Source organism: Physcomitrium patens, chromosome 23 (assembly GCF_059467195.1).
Source record: "Physcomitrium patens ecotype Gransden chromosome 23, ASM5946719v1, whole genome shotgun sequence".
Lineage (NCBI taxonomy): Eukaryota > Viridiplantae > Streptophyta > Bryopsida > Funariales > Funariaceae > Physcomitrium > Physcomitrium patens.
This window is the reverse complement of record NC_143432.1, coordinates 13705088-13722704: the sequence shown is the minus strand read 5'-3', so window position 1 is coordinate 13722704 and position 17617 is coordinate 13705088.

The following is a 17617-nucleotide window of genomic DNA, read 5'->3' as shown; positions in this document are numbered from 1 at the left end:
ACTTTTTGTCGTATTACGTGCTTTCCTGCTCGAGAATGCGCCGGGCGTCTGGCTGTAGAAGGTAGTATGGAGATTCGCTGATAGTCAAGTAGTCTATCAGTTTTGACTGCTGGAATATAAACGACTACAACAATGTACCGTAAATCTATACGGATGCTCTTTGACTGCTTGTCGAAGTCCTTTTTGCCCCAGCTGGTAGGTCTCTAGACGTTATAGAGAACCCCGAACAACCCAAACTGTTAATCTTCAATACCGCTTTGTACTTACGATCTTGTATCCACTGACTGTCTTGTTAGATTAACCCAATAAATTTCATTCACTCTGCATACTCAATCCTATAGACACCCTTTTAATCCTTTAATCACAGACGTAACTCGATTTCACAAAACAGTCAAGAGTATTCAAATCCATTTCATTAAAAATCCCGATTCACCATTACAATACTGACTTCAGCAGCGATTGCCTCAGTCTTTCCAAAACTCTACGAAGAAGAAAAATCCAAATTCTATGTCTTTCCTTCCCCGATCCGAAGCATGAAGCTCCTCTCTCTAATCTCCTTGATCTTCAAAAACCTCCAATGAAAACCGAACTAGTAACCTTGCAAAAGCTTGCAAACTAGCTCCCCCCGATTCCCAGAAAAAAAAAAAAAAAAAAAAAAAACCCCCTAAAAAAACTCTTTCTCTTAATCTTATCCTCTAAATTTCTTCAATCTTTCGTCTTGGATCCGGAATTGGCTCTCGCCATCAAGGCTTAGATTCAGAATTGGCTCTCTCCGTCAGAGCTTTTTCTCCCCCGTTTTTACCTTTAAGAGATTCTTTTACCGAAAACAACGTTTCCTGAAACGGCACAGAGAACAGGACAGCCCGAAACAGAATCGAAACCCCGTAATCGGGACCACATTGAGTCGCCCGACCAATTCAGGTCCCATATTGGATAAGATGCCCGTAATAACCTGGATGTTCCCGTAATTGGATCTGCATTGGGTTGCCCGGCCAATTCAAGTCTCATATTGAGTAAGAGGACCCGGATTGGATTCTCGAAATTGGATCCAATTGGCTCTTCGAACCCGTCGTGTGAAATGGTCCTTCTCTGCCTGCTGACTTCTGTTATTGGAATTGAATGGAGCATTTCAGTATGCCCTGAATGACTGTAACGGGGTGACTGAACCTGGCCACTCAGTATTTGTACAAGAGTTGATCGAGGCTCCCAATATTTGAGGTAACTGAATATTAATAAAATTCCCCTTTCTTTTTAATTTCATTGTATACTCGTATTCCAACAGGACAACGGTCCCTATTGTAGCTGGACAAACTCGTTTTCTGACATATTATCTTCTTTTACAGCCATACTCCTCATTTTGTGATTGCGTCTTTTTTTTCAACAGTGTTGAGCAGTGTGCTTTGGTACAACACCACCAACAATGCCTACAGTTCAACCTTCGACATTCTTGTTAAAGAAAGCAGATATGGGTATGGAAGAAATTATACAAGGAATGCGAGATCTTCAAATCAAATTGACAAGACTTGAAGAGAATACTTCTGTAAACAATTCGAAGAATGTTTCAAAACAAGGATATGTACAAAGATGCATTTGGTGTGATGATGCTTCACACACTAGAAAAGATTGCAATGAATTTAATAATATGATACGGCAGGGAATTATTTGCTGAAAAGATGGAAAGATAGCATTGAAAGATAGGGAAGATCTTCTTCAAACCAATTTTGGCAAGGGAGGAATGAGAGCATTGGTTCAAGATTACTTAAAAGAGCATGAAACAGTAGCACGAGAAAGTGCAAGTTATGGTGATAGAGTAGATGATGAAATTGGTGGAAGTACGGAAACTAGTGAGTTTTGGGCTTCTGCCGTTTCTACAATGCAAGAAGGGAAATTACCTCGAGAAGCGTTATTGAGAACTGCAGCTACAATACGAGGTAGAACACGTTGGGAGGATCCTGTTGAGTCTCTCTCAGTTCATGCATATATTGCTAAGAGCCAACATGAAGCTTTGATGGAAGAAAAAAGACGAGGAAATTTTGATGATACTAGAGAAGGAAATTCTTTTAAGAGGCAAACTTGAGGAGACAAGGCTCGGGAGGCAGCTTCACAAGAATTGCCTGTAAAGGATACCTCAGCATCATTGGGAGAAAAAACAACGGAGACAAAAGATAAGGGCAAATCAATTGCTTATAAGCTACTTTCTGACATTGAAGCGGCAACAAATTTGAAAGGGGTGTTGGAAGAACGTATATTAAACGCTAAAGTGGAATTCACATTGAAAGAAGTCTTGGGAATTGCAAAGAAGGAGTTTCATGATGTTATCATTGACAGCATTAAGCAAAAGAGGTAATTAATGGGCGAAACTGGAATGAGTCATGCTATTGATGCAAGAATATGTAGAGATGAAGAAGAGGTTGATATTGGTTACAAGCAACCAACAAATGAAAAGAATGGGTATAATCAACGAGTACATTTCGAAGATTCTAGTGACAAGGAAATGGAAACTTTGAGCCATTATACTCGAAAGCATTAGGCAAGGGCAACTACTGAGGTATTGGTGAAGGTAGGAGATATAGAAGAACCAATAGTTGCTTTGGTCGACCATGGTTCTGAAATAAATCTCATGTCTAAAGATCTTTATAAGAAGCAAAAATGGCCAATTGATATGGAACATGGATGGGCAATACGAGCAGCTAATAACACACGAGGCGAATTATATGGAGCTTGTCCAGATGTCAAAATTCGGATTGAGGATGTTGCGACGGAGCAACATTTCTTCGTTCAAGATACAACGTCTTATCCGTTGATTTTAGGACAACCTTATATCATGGCAACACGGATGGAAACAAAAGTACTTGACGATGGTTCTGCTTATGCAAGGGTACAGAGCAAAGATGAGAGGAAAGCTGTACAATTTCTAACAGTACCTCCTAACCATGAACGCAATCGAGATAGGTTGAGGGAGAAACCATTGCCAAAGATTGTTGAAGGATTTAAGGATTTTAGGGAGGTACCACTGTAAAGCGAGATTATGAAGGTACAAAAGAGGAGGTACTCTCGCGAGATGAAGGTACATTTGATGTGAGTTTTATTGGTATATTGGAGAATGGAAATATTATGTATAAGAAAGTTGATGATTTTAAAAGAAAAGAAAGAAAAAGATTATATAATATTGAAGGACAATTATGCAAGATAGGTACATTGCAAGATGATGAGAGGATTTTGGGTGTTTATGAAGAAAATGGACTGGAAGATTCATTGGAATTGATTACATCTATTGGGTTAGGGGATAATGATAAGATTTTTGAGATTCATTCGAGAGAGGTTTATACTATGCTTGAATCTTTTCAAGCACCAGAAGTCACAGTAGAGACGAGATATAAAACGGCAGATAAGAAGGTAAAGCCTGTTGCCGGACCATTACCAGAGGATTCTAAAGAACAAATGGAAGAAGCATCAAAAGAAGCTAGTTTAAGAGATCCAATGAGTATTAGACATCAGTTTACTAAAGAGACTTTTGAAGAATTGAAGATTGGTTCTGATGGTTCTTTATTGCCGAAGGAAATTACTTGCTTCAAAAAGATGTTGGCTAAACAAGGTAGATCGTTTGCCTTCGAATCTCATGAAATTGGGTGTGAGGATCCAAATATTATAACACCTATGGTTATCTTCACTGTACCGCATGTACCTTGGAATCTAAGACCGATTCTAGTACCGAGGGCACATTTACCTAAATTGGTGGAACTATTGAAAGAAAAGATAAAGATAAAAATATTGGAACCTTCATTTGCGCCGTATTCTAGTCGATGGTTTACGGTACCTAAGAAGAATGGGTCACTACGGTTTATTCAGGATATGCAGCCGGTGAATGCTGTAACTGTCAGGAATGCAGGAATTGGACCTATTGTGGATGAATTTACTGAGGCATTTGCTGGAAGGGTGATCTATTCAATGGGTGATTTGTATTCAGGTTATGATCAATTTCAACTTGGCGAAAGAAGTAGAGATATGACAACGATGAGGACAATACTTGGATTGGTTAGAATGTGCACTCTTCCTCAAGGCGCGATCAACTCAGTTGCGCATATAATGAATGGGATGAATAAGGTATTGAGAGATTTTATTCTGAAAAAGACTATGCCTTTTCTGGATGATGTTCCTATAAAAGGGTGCAGAGAAAGAGACAAGGATGAAACTTTAGATACGAGGGGGTGTCGCAGATATGTTGTTGATCATATACAAGATTGTGAAAAGATTTTAACTCGGCTTGGAGAAGTTCATCTTACATTATCGGGTATGAAGTCCGTATTTGGAGTGCGAGAGGTTGTAATTGTTGGACATTTATGTGGATCCTACGGAAGAAAACCAGATCCGACTAAAGTTGATGTAATTGGAAGGATGAAAGAGGATTGTGATTCTTTAACGGAGGATGCACTAGTTCAGAGGGGGTGGATGTCGTGTTGTAACACGAGTATACAGTGAAAATAAAATGAAAGGGGAATTTTATTAATATTCAGTTACCTCGAATATTGGGAGCATCGACCAACTCCTGTACAAATACTAAGTGGTCAGGTTCAGTTACCCCATTACAGTCATTTGGGGCATACTGAAATGCTCCATTCAATTCCAATAACGGGAGTCAGCAGGAAGAGAAGGACCAATTCACACGACGGGTTCGAAGAGCCAATTGGATCCAATTTCGAGAATCCAATCCGGGTCCTCTTATCCAATATGAGACCTGAATTGGCCGGGTAACCCAATGCAGATCCAATTACGGGAACATCCAGGTTATTACGGGCATCTTACCCAATATGAGACCTGAATTGGTCGGGCGACTCAATGTGGTCCCGATTACGGGGTTTCGATTCTGTTTCGGGCTGTCCTGTTCTCTGTGCCGTTTCAGGAAACGTTGTTTTCGGTAAAAGGATCTCTTAAAGGTAAAAATGGAGGGAGAAAAATCTCTGACGGCGAGAGCCAATTTCGGATCTAAGCCTTGATGGCGAGAGCCAATTCCGGATCCAAGACGGAAGATTGAAGAAATTTAGAGGATAAGGTTAGGAGAGAGAGTTTTTTTGGCGGGGGGTTTTTTTTTTTTTCTTTTTTTTTTTCTGGGAATCGAGGGGAGCTAGTTTTCAAGCTTTTGCAAGGTTACTAGTTCGGTTTTCATTGGAGGTTTTTTGAAGATCAAGGGAATTAGAGAGAGGGGGCTTCATGCTTCGGGTCTGGGAAGGAAAGACATAGAATTTGGACTTTTTTTCTTCGTAGATTTTTGGGAAGACTGAGGCAATCGCTGCTGAAGTCAGTATTGTAATGGTGAATCGGGATTTTTAATGAAGTGGGTTTGAATACTCTTGACTATTTTATGAAATTGAGTTACGTCTGTGATTGAAGGATTAAAAGGGTGTCTATAGGATTGAGTATGCGGAGTGAATGAAATTTATTGGGTTAATCTAACAAGACAGTCAGTGGATACAAGATCGTAAGTACAAAGCGGTATTGAAGATTAACAGTTTGGGTTGTTCGGGGTTCTTTGTAACGTCTAGAGATCTATCGGCTGGGGCAAAAAGGACTTCGACAAGCAGTCGAAGAGCATCTGTATAGATTTACGATACATTATTGCAGTCGTTTATATTCCAGCAGTCAAAACTGATAGACTGCTTGACTATCAGCGAATCTCCATACTACCTTCTACAGCCAGACGCCCGGCGCGTTCTCGAGCAGGAAAGCACGTAATACGACAACGGTTCTCACATCGGAATTCAAAAAGGCGATTGTCGCACTTCACGGCAAAGTCAATTGCTTGACTCAATGTTTGAGGATCAGATAAGTTGAACATTAATTTTTTTACCTCATATTGTAATCCATAGAGAAATTGGCTAATAAGTGCAGCATCATCCCACTTGATATCAGTTGCAAGTTGTCAAAATTGTGAAGCATATAACGTTACTGATCGATTACCTTGTCGTAAAATATGGATCTTATTGGTTGCAACACGAATTGCATCATGTTCTCCATTCATGGATTGAAACTCCGCCAAAAAAACCTCTAGATTATCCAATATTAGATCTTGTCATTCAAGAAAAGATAAAAATCACGATAGTGCCGAACCTGAAAGAAGCGTACCAATGAATCTAACTTGTGATCCTGGAGTTGGATAGCTTTGGGGTTGAAGTTCAATCACAAGTTGCACTTGATTGATAAATCCTCGAAACTTGGATCTGGTGCCATGAAACTTCTCAGGTAGGGCAATTCTTGGTTCTCTAACATTTGAAGGGCATTCCACCATAGGAAGAAGGACATGATTTAGTATAGATGTTGAAGCAGCTCCAACCATTTCTATATCTTCACTTCCTGCCAATTTTGTTGCTCTTTGTGGTGGTAAATTGAGTTGATGCATTGCAAGCATTAACTCCCTCAATTACTCTTGCATTTGTAGCATTGCACTCTTCATTTCAAGAAGTTCTGCCATGATAACACTTAGAAGAGAGAAGATGTCTAATATCACTCAAGACAAATAGAAGAGATGACTTGCGGACAAAGAAAATACTAAGGACAATATCAGTTTAGAAGAAGGTAATCCGCAACTTCTAATACGCTTATATCTTATCAAGAAAAAGGGATAATGCACTCTTAATCAAGATTAGACAAAGCTCTGATATTGTAGGTGTACTCTTGTCAATCTGTCAAGGACAAGAACTCGATGAAGAAATAATTCAGACAAGTGAGCCTTTACTCAAAGAGAGGTAACAAAATATATATAAACAAGTATATATATTGAAAGAGGAACTGGAATGGCTATTGCCAAAAGACAAGAAAACTAGAGACCCTTGAAACTAGACTAGAAGCAAGAAAGGAGTTGATAAGAGTGAAGAAGTCTTCACTCTTGTCTCTATATATACTATCTAACTAGGGGCTACGTGGCGACATTCTATAGGACCTCTAATATGTGTTGACTTTGTAGGGCACATGCCTTGACTTACAAGGCAAGTTTTTCTACGTGTGGGCCACATAGTTAGCTTGATCTTCAAGCTAACAACATGTGTGGCACATGGCCAACTTGTTGACCACGTTTCTAATCCAAAAAGTCAATTAAAAACACCTATGAAGTCAAAGCAGCGTCTAGGAAGTTTTTAGGAAGCTTCCATATTAAATATTATAGAATTAACTTACTTTTATCTACTTTTACTTACTTCTACCTATTTCTATATGTAATTATTAGCTTACATGATTATGGCCGTGACACCCTTAGATTGCATGCGCTAACTTCAAAATCCAATAACTCCTTTACTTCAAATTGGAATCCAATCAGCAATTTGCAAATAATATAGTTGCAAAAGTGCTCTCTCAAGTCGCAGTCGCTGATCCGCAATTGCCTTTGTACGCACACGTTATATCAAAAAGAGTGACAATAGCTCTCAAATCAACACCTTAACTTTAAGTGCCTATATCTCCTTCATATAAACTCCAAATCATATGAGATTTGTACCAAAATCATAGCCAAAAACCTAAACTTGTTGAATCTAGCCTTCAAAGCTAGAATGCGTTCAAAAAACTAACCCTAATTTCTAATATGGCCTCAAGCAGCCTCCTCAAAGCCCATTGGTCATGATTTTTGACCAATAGGAATGGAGATTTTCATCATCCATCTCCATTCATCTATATTGGTGCCATTATTACTCCCTTTGCTACCAAAACCCTTCTTTAATCTTTTTTTTTATAAGATTTATATAATTTATGCTCTAAACACCAAATAAAAGAATCAAATTAAGTTTTCAAAGATTACCAATGTCTAACAAAGATGACTCTAAATATTTTGAAGTTACTATCAACGAAAACCAATCTTAAAAGCCACTATCAAAAAGAAAATTAAAGTTATAGAAATTCTATAGTAATCTTTTTAAACAACTTCTTCTCAAGATAATAATCAAATTATATTCTACAACCAATTAAAATCTACTAACACGGCTCTCACCATATTACTTAGTAAATTATGTATTAAGTACATAATTACATTATTTTCATATAGTAGCTAGATTACAACACAACAACCTGCTACAAAGTTATTGAAAATTGTCCATTTTGACATATGTAGTCTTCATAAGTATTAGAAGAACAAGTTATATATTTTTATTTTTATTTTTATTGATGATTTCTCAAGAAATATTTGGATCTATATTCTTTAAGCTAAAAGTGATTTTTTTTTTAAGTTTAAGGAATTTAAAGCACTTATTGAGAATCAAAGTGAATGCTAGATCAAAGTACTATATATAAATAATAGAAGTGAGTATATATCTAAAAAATTCGATATTTATTTAAAGAATGAAGGAATTACTAAAAAAATGATAATTCTATATTTTCTATAACAAAATGGTGTTACTTAAAGGAAAAATTGAACAATTGTAGAGATGATAAAGATCATGTTTTATGCTCAAAATCTTGCTTATGAATTTTGGATTGAAGCTTTAGTGAATGCAGTATATACAAAAAATAAGTATTCAACAATTATTTTTATATCAATGATACCATAAGAAACTTGGAGTAGAAGATAACCTTGTATTTTACATATCAGGACTTTTGGATGCATTACATATGTAAAGACACTAGATTGTGTGAGATCCAAACTTAATGCAAAAAATAAAAAGTGTATTTTTTTAGGATATTGTGAAGGTACTAAGACATATAAACTAATGTATTTGGACACCAAAAAATCATCAAAAGTCGTGATGTTGAATTTTTAGAGCATAAAAATACTCATGAGTTCTTAGAAATATAATCCTATAGGAGTAATGATGTATTTATGGACATATTTTTAAATTTAGCAAATAAATAACGAGATGAATACAATGAAGATGGTGAAGGTATGAATGAAGATGAAGAGGCAAAGAAGATAAAAAAGAAAAGGCCTTACAAATTCCTAAGACCAGCAATAAAGATGTTAAAGATTATAATGATGATAATGATAAAGAGTACCAATCTTTGAATAAAAAAAATAACATTTAAAAAAAAAGAAGCTTGCAAGAGAGCATAGAATGCAATAAGATGAATTTCCTTCAACTAAAAAGGGATATTTCTTAAGAGAAAGAAGACCATATAGCAAGTGATAAAAGAACCATATCTTTCTTCAAATAAGTGAAGAACATGCAAATATTGCTCTTTTTGTTGATCCGTTGTCTTAGTGTGATGCTATAAAGTCTCAAGATGCAATGAAGTAGGACTTCAAAAAAAAGTACCAATCTGTTATAGACAATGGTATATAGAAATAGGCACCTCTTCTAGCAAATCGATTTAGTATTGATTATAAATGGGTGTTTAGGACTAAAAGAGATATAATGAGTGTGGTGGTGAGGCAAAAAATAAGATTAGTTGCCAAAAGATTTTTACAAGTTATTGATGTTGATTTTAATGACACTTATACACTTGTTGTCAAATTCACTACCATTAAGACGATTGTGGCAATTAGGGCAGTAATGGACTTAAAAATGTACCAAATAGAAGTTTAGACGGCTTTTTTTAATAAAAAATTATAAAAAGATATTTACATAGATCAACCTTAAAGATTTATACAATAAAGCAAAGAACACCTTGTATACAAGTTAAAAAAATTCTTACATAGATTGAAATAATCACCAAAAGCATAGTGCCAATATATTAACATATTTTTTTGTCAATAAAGAATTTGTAAGAAAGAGTGTTCATTCACTATATAAAAATAAAATTTAAATAATTTTTGTTGATTGTAATCTTTTATGTTCATGATTTTATCATCTTTGTTAATACTATAAAATAGATGGATTAGATGAAGATCATATTAAAAAAAATATATGAGATGAGTAAATTTGAAGAGCTCTACCATTGCTTAGGAATGGAATTTATAAGACTATTACAATGAGCCAAAACAAGTATATCAAAGAAGTATTGAAACGATTCAATATAGAGGAGTGCAAGTCCATTGGAACACCTTTGGAGGCCAATTTGAAGTTGATGATGCTCATGGATGAAGAGTATGTACAAGTTGAAGGTGAGATATAAAGTATTTCATACAAGACAGTAGTAAGCTCACTTATATATGTAATAGTAGCCACAAGAGTGGATCTTACATTTAGTATAAGTGTTGTAAGTCAATACATATTTAAGATAGGACCTTTGTATTGGATAATGGTAAAGAGGATATTGAGGTACTTAAAAGAGATAAACGACTTCAAATTATGCCTTGATGGTAAAAACATTAATTTGTAAGGTTATTGTGATGCGGATTGGGTTGGAGATATAAATGATAGAAGATCCACAACAAGATATGTGTTCTTTATTAGAGTATGAGTTATTTTATAGAATTACAAAAGACAACCTACAATTGCAAGATCAACCATAGAAGTTGAGTACATGACAATAAGTCATTGTGCAATAAAAGCATGTTGGATAAGACAATTATTAAAAGACATTAGAGTAATACAATTGGAAGCAATTCCAATAATGTATGATAATGAAAGATGTTTTTCATTTTTCAAGAATCCAAAGTGTCATTCAAAAACCAGACACATTGATGTTCAACATCATTTTATATGAAAGAAAATTGAAGATGGAATAATAAATATGAAGTATTGTACTACAAAAGAAATTCTTGCTAATGTACTTACTAAAGCATTAGTTAAGGATAAACACTATAAATTGATAGAGACATTAGGCTTAAAACCTTTTAACAATTAGCAAAGTGAGAGTGTTGAAGATCAACAAGATCTTGCATAGTTGCCACTATATATAATTAAATCATAGTGAATTGTTAATAATAAAAAAATAAAAAAATAAAAAAATAATTTATTATAATATCAATTAGAATTTTAGGTGGTAGCTATCACAAATATATGTACGTATTTTAATAAATATCTATGTGATTAAATAGAAATAGATAAAAGTACATAAAAATATATTAATTTTATAATATTTTATAGAGAAGCTTCTTAGAAGGTTCATAGATAGTGCTTTGACTTAATATATATTTGTAGTTGATTGATAGGCTAAAAATTTGATCAATAAATTAACCACATGTTGATAGCTTGTAAAAAAATTAACTATGTGGTGCACATATAAAGAACTTGCCTTGCAAGTTAAGATATATATCTTATAAAGTCAATACGTTTTAGAGGCCCTATAGGACATTGCCATATAGCTCTTACTTAAGAGTATATATGAAGATAAGAATGAAGTCTTTTTCACTCTTATCAATGCCTTTCTAATCATTAGTCTTATTTCAAGACTTTCTAGTCTTTTTATTTTTGACAATAGCCATTTTAGTTCAATATTATATCATCTTTGAATAACTTATAATTCTTTTGACTGACATTAGAGTGTATTGAGGATTTTTTTTCTTTAAAATTTATATCCTTGAAAATTTGACAAGAGTCCTAACTTACTGTTTCTATCTTATTTTAGAAGTGAATGGATTATCTCACTTCTATTGTTGTGTTTTGAAGGTTGCAAACTATCTACCTTCAAACAAACAATCTTATTTTCTAACTTTAATCTTTTCCTTAAAAAGAGTGGATTATCTTTCTTTTTCAAAAATTTTATTTGATATTAGAGGTTGTGGATTACCATCCTCTAATTTAAATTTTTAAACTTCTTTGAATTGTCTATGGAAGGAAAGATTATAGATGCTACTCTCAGCAAAAGTGAAAATAGATTTATACTTATTACAGATCTTTATGAGCTCATCAATACTTTAAGAGTAGAAATCTCATGTATTTCTAATGCAAATCATAGAAGTACTATGCCTATACATATGGAAGAAGTTCTGAGTTTGCGACAAGAAATTGTACAATTGAAGGAAGTAAATAAATCAACCTCACAACCAAATTTAAAGGATTTTACTTCCATAAGTATGACGGGGACAAAGATTAGTATGCTTGAGAATTTTGATGGAACAAGATCAAAATTTCAAGGATTTTTGCAACAAATCAAGTTCTATGTAAGGTTGTATTTTTTTTAATATTTCAATAAATTTATTCAAGTTGGATTTTTGTGTGCATTCTAATTAGGAAGTACTCTCTGTTGATATGCACTTTTAATGAAAAAAGATTTGTAACTCTTTTATAATTTGAATTCATTTCTAGAAGTATTTATGGCCACATTCAAAGAAAGTGATAAAAAAAGTGTACCAAAGACCAAGCTTTTATCTTTGTAGCAAAGATCACGGTCAGCCACCATATATACTATTAAATTTTAAAATCTAGCTTGCAACATAGACTGGAATGACAAAGCCCTTATCAATCAATTTTGATATGAGTTAAAGAATAATGTCAAAGATTTGTTATTGACAATGTCAAAAGTAAAATCTTTAAAATAAATTATTACTCAAGCCATTGCATGTAATAATCAAATATTTAAAAAAAGTCAAGAATAAAGACTTGGATAAAGAAGAAAAAATGAAATAATGATGGCACCTTTCAAGTTTTTAGAAATACATTCATCAAAGCCAAAATCAATGTAAATTGATACAATACATTTTACATCCTTTATAGAGCAGAAAAAGACTTGATGACATAAAGAAGACATATGTTTATATTGTGGAGAAGCTAAATATACTATTCTATATTATTCAAAGAAACAATCCAACCACAAAATGAGAAGCATAGTTGCCAAAGAAGATGTATCAAAAAATAAGTCTTTCCAACTATAATAAGGATTAAGCAGCTAGAATCTTAGATAATTTCTAGTAAAGGTCCTATTTTCTTTATAGATCCTTCATCTTATTTTATAATAGAAGTTTATTTAAGACCAAAAAATTATAAAGTCTTAGCTTTGTTAGATTTAAGAGCCTTAGTATATATTCCACACTACTATATATTCCACACTACTCAAGTTGACTTCCTAGGATACATTATTTCCAACAAAGAAGTAATGATGGATTCGAAGAAGGTCTAGACTATCATTGATTAAAAGATTCTAAAAATAATAAGAAATGTGTATTACTTTTTGAACTTTGCCAATTACTATTAGATCTTCATCAAGAAGTTTTTTTAAGTTGCAACTCCACTTATATGTTTGACTTGTAAAGACAAACTTGAGTGGAATAAAGAAGCCAAAGCATCATTTGATGCTTTAAAAAAAGAGTTTATTTTTATACCTTCTAGATTAATGATACCTTGAGTGTTTTAAATTAATTTTTAATTAATTGTTAATTAATTATTGATATTTATTATTGATTCAATTTTTGATAAGAAATTCAATCAAATATGTCCTCTAATCTTTTTATCCATAATATCAAAAATAATTCTTTTAAATTTTATGATATTTCTAAGTTTGAATAAAAAATAACCTACTCTATTTTGAGAGACAATTATACATTCTAAAAGTTGGGATACAATTATGTATTCTTCAAGTTTGTCATGATTTTTTAGCAGTTGAATATTTTGGATACAATAAGAATTTGGAGCTAATATTAAGATATTTTTAGTAGCATCAAATGTGAAAGGCAATTAAAGTCTTTGTACAATCATGTAATATTTGTTCAAGATTCAAAACTCCTCGCCATCAACTTTATAGACTTCTTTAACTATTACCTACTTCAAAAGAATCATAGTCTTTTATTTCTATAGATTTTATCATAGATCTTCTAATCTCAAGTTTGTATGATTCTTTATTTGTAATAGTAAATCTTTTTATCAAGATGGAAAATTTTATATAATATACAAAATCTATTATAGGTGAAGAAATAGTATTATATTATAATTTCTTATAGTACATAAAAAAATAATTAAAATATATATTATATTTGTAAGTCTTAATGTAGATTAGAGTGGTTAGTAATTAAGTTTAAAGAAATTTGATATAAAAAAAAATATTTGGAGGTTTATCTATTTTGATTATAGTATTTATATTATGTAGGATTTAGATATTTAGTATAAAGCTTAAGAGAAGGTTGGAGTCTAAAGATGAAATTCTAAACTAATAGGAGGCTTATTGGAAGGAAAAAAAGCAAGGCATGGTCGGATGAAGACAAGGAATGGAAATCTTCATCCATATTGGTCAAAGGCCATGCCCAATGGACTTCAAAGAGGTTGCTTGAGGCCTTATTAGGAATTAATATTTTTCTTTCAAATTCATTTGAATTTTAAAAGCTAAAATTAGTAATTTTAGGTTTTTGGATACTGATTGGATGCAAATTTCATGTAATTTGGAGTCTTTACGAAGAAGTTATTGGCACTCAAAATTAAGGTATCAATTTCACACCTACTATTATTCTTTGGGGCATAACTTATGTTGACAAAGAGCAAAAAAGAATCGACAATTAGAATTGAAGAGAAAATATTTTTTGCTATATGTTTCATATATTATTTTATGAATTTAGAATTTGAATAAAGAAGTTATAGAGAGTTGAAGTCAGAGTATTCAAATCAAAGGTAGTAAGTGAGTGATTTTATTTATAGTAATGATTGGAGCCATATCTTCAGTTTTTTTATGAATTTTTAGCTAAAATCTTTAAGAAAATATAGATTATTGTGTTAAAAATCTATACATAAAAATTTTGTGGCATTTGAGTTCTTAATTTGTGAAATATAAAGAAAATTGCACAATGGTATATAAAAACTAAGGTTTAAAGCTACTGTTAGGATTTTGGTGATATCTTAAGATCTACAATGAATTTATAATTGAAATTTGTTGTGATAGTTGTCAAAAGTACATTAGTACTTCATGTAAAATTTGAGTATATTTGAATAGTCCAATTGAGAGATATAACTTGTTGAAGTTTGGAAATAATATCCCATAAGGATATATAAAGATTTAGAGTTTTTTTTATCATATTTTGGTTGTTTTTGGAAACTTAAGACTTATATGTTTGGTATAATTTCTCTTAAAAGTGACACACACACACACACACACATATATATATATATATATATATATATATATATATAAACTTGGTCTTTCTTATCTCAAGACTTGATTGAACAATTAGTAATAGCTAGGAGTCCAATGCTTTCTTGAGGCAACTCCTCTCTACCATGACAATGGCTAAGCTTTTTCTTGACAACATCTATTGCTATTATAGATTATCTAAAGATATCATATCAAATAGGAAGACTCAATTTATATCAAGATTTTAGAAAATCCTTTTCAAGATTCTTAAAGTGGATATAAAACTCTCTTTAGGTTTTCATCCTTAAACTAATAGACAAATAGAATGGATGAATCAAGTTTTTGAGTAGTATTTGAGGTGTACCATCAATTTTCATTAAGATAATTGGATAATTCTTTTGCCATAGGTGGAATTTTTATACAATAATTTAATATACTTTTCTACTCAATAAACACCTTTCTTTTCTAATAATGATTATCATCCATAACTTGATACTTTTGACTTTTTAAAAATTGATAATTCTACAACAAAAGATTTGACAAATCGTTCGTCAAAGTTACATGCAACAATAAAAGAATAGTTAAAGAGAGCTCAAGAATGACAAAAGATCAATACAAATGCCTATTGCAAAGAACAACCATAATTTAATATATATGATAAGGTATGATTACTCCATTATAATATCAAAACTATTCATTATTATAATAAGTTGAATTATTATAGACTTTGACCTTTTTCTATTTATGAACAAGTTAATCTTATTTCTTATTGATTATATCTAGAAGAATTTATGAAAATTCATCCTATATTTATTATATCTCTTTTTGAGTCATATAAAATAGTATACATCTTATAAAAAAAAGATAAATACTAGTACCTTCTATAGAAATAAATAATAATCAAGAGTTGAGGATAGAAGAAATCTTAGATTGAAGGTGGTATTAAAATATGCTAGAATATCTTATTCATTGGTGTAGATATAATAATAGTAAATATATAAGAGAACCAACAAAGAATCTTATAAATTTAATAAAGAAAGTTGAGGCTTTTTTTCAACGACATCTATCAAAATCAAGATAAAAAATAATAAATCTTTATTATAAAAGAAATAAGATCTAAAAAAGATAGTATTCTATCTTTTATCTTTGTTTGTAGCTTTGTGTATTTGAGATGTTGAAGAGATGGAAAATCAACAACCACCAGATTTAACTCAAGAGCTTTTATTTGCTAACTTACTAGATGAAACATTACAACTGTTTGTCAAGGATAAGAACTCGATGAAAAAGTAATTCAAACAAGTGAGCCTTCATTCATAGAAAGGTAACAAAATATAAATAAACAAGTATGTATATTGAAAGAGAAACTAGAATGGCTATTGCCAAAGACTAAAAAACATAAAGACTCTTGAAACTAGACTGGAAGCAAGAAAGGAGTTGACAAGAGTGAAGAGAGCTTCACTCTTGCCTCTATATATACTATCTAATTAGGAACTATGTGGTGATGCTCTATAGGACCTTTAATATGTGTTGACTTTGTAAGATACATGACTTAGCTTGTAAAGCAAGTTTTTAACCTAAAAGTCAACAAAAGATACTTATAAAGTCAAAGCAGCATCTAAGGTCAACAAAAGTTGCCTATGAAGTCAAAGTAGCATCTAACAGTCAATAAAAGGCATCTATGAAGTCAAAGCAGCATCTATGAAGCTTCTAAAAAGCTTCTTTGAAAGATATTATGAAATTAATCAATTTTTACCTACTTCTATTTATTTTTATCTAATCATATAAGTAATTATTAGATTAAATATTTATGTCCATGATATTACCTCCTCTTCTAGAGATGAATTCCACGAAGAGCGATCATCATATTTCATGGACCTTTATCTTGGTTTTGATGGATGTCGTCGATAAAAAGCCTTCACCTTTGTTGCATTTGTAAGATTCTTTACTGGCTTCCATATGCGTTCACTAATATTATATCTGCACCAATGAATAAGATATTCTAACTTATTTTGGCATCGTCTTGAATCTAAGACTTCTTTGACCTCAAATTCTTCATTATTGTCCACTTCTGTAGGAGGCGATGGCATTTGTCTTCTTCCTTGTATATCCACTGTCTTATATGGTTTAAGAAGAGATACGTGGAATATAAGATGGACCTTCATTGACTCTAGTAGGTGTAATCGATATGTAATTGGATTGATTTATTCAGAAATAGGAAAAGGTCCAAGCCTATGATAGTCTAACTTATCACAAGAACAAGTAGTCTTGATATTGCGATGGAGTAACCATACCTTATCATCCATGTTGAATTGTGGTTGTTCCATCCTATGTACATCCGCATTTATCTTTTGTCCTTCTTGAGCTTCTTTTAATTGCGCCTTCATTATTGCATGTAACTCTGACAACCGATTTGTCATATCTTTTGCCACAGAATTATCAACTTTTGAGAAATCAAATGTGTCAAGTCATAGATGATAACCATAATTGGCAAAGAAAGGTATTTGTTGCATAGAAGAATGCACCCTATTATTATAAGCAAACTCTACTAATGGCAGAAGAGTTGTCTAATCATCTTGTTGATAGTTGATGGTACATCTTAAGTATTGCTCCAAGACTTGGTTTACATGCTCTATGTGTCCACCAGTTTGAGGATGAAAAGTCGAATATAGTTTTATATCCAGTTTTAAAATCTTAAAAAGGGTTCTCCAAAATCTCGACATAAATTGAATTTTCCTATCCAATATAATAACCTTTAGTAATCCATGAT